This window comes from Pinus tabuliformis, chromosome 2_2 (genome assembly GCF_031772625.1).
Source record: "Pinus tabuliformis cultivar Carrire ecotype Pingquan chromosome 2_2, CPIR1, whole genome shotgun sequence".
Classification (NCBI taxonomy): domain Eukaryota; kingdom Viridiplantae; phylum Streptophyta; class Pinopsida; order Pinales; family Pinaceae; genus Pinus; species Pinus tabuliformis.
Window position 1 is genome coordinate 553,162,556 of NC_142300.1, and position 3,513 is coordinate 553,166,068.

General features: G+C 36.6%; 1 long non-coding RNA gene across 1 annotated transcript; it reads left to right on the forward strand.

Annotated features, from left to right (window-relative positions):
- Positions 1–220: 220 nt before the first annotated feature.
- Positions 221–1,238, forward strand: LOC149193837 (uncharacterized). Its single transcript, XR_016255001.1, has 2 exons — positions 221–732; positions 914–1,238. It is a non-coding gene; the product is annotated as an uncharacterized LOC149193837 (long non-coding RNA).
- Positions 1,239–3,513: the final 2,275 nt, after the last annotated feature.

A 3,513-nucleotide genomic window follows, 5' to 3' on the forward strand; every position in this document is an offset into this window, starting at 1 on the left:
GGAATTAAAGTCGAAAGGTTTGAGTTTAAATGTGAATGATCCACCATGTGATTTCCCCGTCCATCCTCATGGGTTGACTTGTTGCCCTCTGTACCTAAAGCCATGCGGCAGGGAGACATGGAGTAACACTGAGTGTGCTAGCCAGATGGGTCATGCTACTCGTGCCATCTGTTTGGTGTTGATGCCATTGATTGGGCTCATGCGATTGGATGGTGGAGATCTCTTAAGGTTATCAACCCTAACTAATAGCTTGTCCTTGGCCTCTGTGTGGTTCATTGTTGTCGCTGCTTCTGTGGTTTCTTGCTGCTCCATGAGGGTTTGTCATTCTGCAAGGGTTTACTATACTGCAAAGGCTCGATGTCTTGATGAGGGTTATTGTTCCTCTGGGCATCCTCTGAGAATGATGAAGGTGGTAGCTGTTGCCAATGCAGGGCCAGGTAAACCCCTGAAGTTGTTGCTCGGTCGTCTTCTTAGCCTGTATGGCGGTGTTTTATGTATAGCTAGACTGAGGTTTCGGAGCCATGTTAACACTTGTTCGTTGTTGCACAGGAAAGCCCCATGGCACTTCCAACACCTCGATGACAATCAAATCCAGGATTTAGCCATGGAAGGTAACCTCTGAATGCTTCTGCACTTGCATGATTTAATTCCTTTGAGTTGTTTAATATTTCTCATACGGTTTGCTCGCTGTGGACAGGGAAGCTGCCTCTTATGGGAATCAACCACCTCCAGGTAACAAATCTTCCCTTATGTTCATTTACTGGGTTTGTTCGACTTTTCCATAAGTTTTTCCTAATTTAAGGTTTCGGTTGCTTGACAGGTAACTATACAGTGCTTAATGGTATTAGTGTTAGTGAAGGTCATTCCTCATCAGAGCTTAAATTGCTCACGGCATCATTGTTGGCCCTTCCAGGTTGGAATCTTACCTCTGGAATGAATTAAGTTATGGAACATTTTCCCATAGGGTCAAAGATAGAGACTCTGCATCGAATTGGTTCAAGTTTTATCGTTCTGTTGATTATGTAATTAAGTAAGCACACATGAATTATTAATGGAATTCTGTGTAGACTCTTTTGGTAGTTTTTGGGGAGATTACTCCCGTTCTGTAATCGATAGAGGGTTTAAACTCTTTTCTGCGGAGGATTGTTTTTCCAAGCAGCCACTTAAGTGAACCGGGATGTGTTCTATTGTTTAAACTATTTAATTTATGCATTATCATTTATAGGACTTTATCTAAACTGTTTGAATGCTTGGAAATGAATTAAGTTAATAGCTATCATAGTTGTAATCTAGGCTAAGAGGACCCTTCTCTTCTTAATGCAAATATTAGCTAGGATGATTGGAATTTGGTTTAGTTTCTTTATTCAAGATATTTCTATGTTAAACAATTATTCTATGTAATTGCATAGTCAAGATATGGTGCAACACCTGCATTCCAGTAGTTTTATGAATCTTGATGTCTTTATATTTGAACTCTGCAATTAACAGTTACATAATATTTGTGTTTAAATCTGTGCTCCAGCATCTATTTATTTATTATCTTACTATTTTAGTCATTTGTACAGAGCATGTAAAACTACTTAGGTCATTCCACAGATTCTCAGTTACAATACTATATAAATAACTTACTTCTCTATCTTACCAGTTTAACTTTCATTATAATGGATAGTGTACTGTAATCACTAAATGAGCATTCTCTTTCCTTTTACTGTGTTATCTAGCACTTCTATGGTTATTAGAATATATTGTCTATCATATGATTAAAGAAAAGTTGTTCTATTTCCTATAATTACACTTTTCCTTACGACTTCTAAATATAGTTTTCGCTCCATAATTTATTTCATGACAGTTCAAGCATAACAATTTGACTCTCTCATTAAATGTTAACCTCTATATGCTATCATTAATTCTAGAAGAAATGAACTGCAATAGTTATCTATTCCACCTATAGTTTCCAATAATTCCATAAAGTCTCTCTTCGTAGCCACAAACTTGGAAATTACGTCGAGGTCCTCCCCCGAGCACTTTCTTTGTTGGAACGCTTTGCAATTACAGTCAGTTCCTTGGGCCTCCATACTCCATTATCCAACTTCAAGTCCTGCACTTTATTGATTGTTCATTAACAACTTCCCACTGGTTTCCTCCCCAGCTCTATGATAGTTTTCTCCTTTTTCTCTTTTTCCCCTATATCACCCTTTTCCAGGGAAGGGGTATAATTGTTTCTTGTTAACTGTTTCTCGTAATTGTAGTAAACAGTTTCTTTTAATTAATCATGTTTCTATTTCTAATCACTCACAATTAGATAACAATTTAATATCTGACTTTCCAGCCTTGATAATACATAGCATAAAGTAAAACATAAAGCAAATTAATAGCCACAGTAAATCCTTTCAATGAGCTAGGGGTGTTACACCAAAGGAAAACCTAGGAGACCAGTTCTATCCCGCAGTGTAGAAGCAACAAATTTAGGTGGATGGTGAGGCAACAGTTAGTTTGGTGGAGCCTAGTTTCGATGCATGTTGCCATTGGACATCCTTTCTCCTCTTTCCTTTGCAAAATTCAAAGTGACTCCTTTTGATGTCCCAAGTATTTATAAATATTTTATTATTGCAGTGAACCAATTGAACATTACTATTTTAAGTTATAAATTGATTACTTTGATTAAAAGTTTTACATGAGGTAAATGTTTTAATAATGACAAATCATATGTCAAGTGGTTAGGGTAGGCAGTTACCTATCCCTAACTACCTCCTTGAGGGTTTATTCTCAAAGAAAGAAATCAAGAGGCTATTGGTACCGAAGATGAAAAGGGGAAAAGAAGAAGGGAGATTTATGTGTTGATGAATCAGGCAGATTCCCAGAAGGCTAACTTTGGTTAAGGCCAAATAGCAGTGACCAGAAAGACTAATGATCTTGCAGGGAATATCCAGCATATGAGTAATAGCTCAAGGGGAGGCTTGGACCTGAAGGAAAAACTCATGGTTGGGAGGAAAATATGATAAATTATTGTTGTGACTTCAAACAATCGATTGTGGTCAAAACTGGAATCCATATAAGTATTAAAACCTTCTGAGTTTATTTTCACTGTGATATTAAGGTTGAAATTAAAAGTTGAAGAATGTTAATACTTGATTAGATAAGTGTGTGTGCCTGTAGCCACCAGATGTGAAATATGTTTCTACACACATATGTATATGGCAAGTAACAAAAGATAAACTCTATGAAATTGTAGAAAATAGCAAACTCTTAGAAGCATGAAACCTTAAGTGACTACCATGAGAACTCTCAAGAAAAATAGGAAATAAAGGGAGGAAAGACTTTCAATTAAAATTTTAAAGAAAAAACTGTTATAACAGTGGTATCACGAGCAGTTAAACAAGACTACTGATTAAACTTGAGTAAAATTCACTCCAAATCTGGAGAAGTGTAGTAGATACAGAGAGCCAAATCTTTGGGTTGAATATTTTTGCCCCAAACCATGTAATCATTTATAGAAACTAACTTAACAAAAGA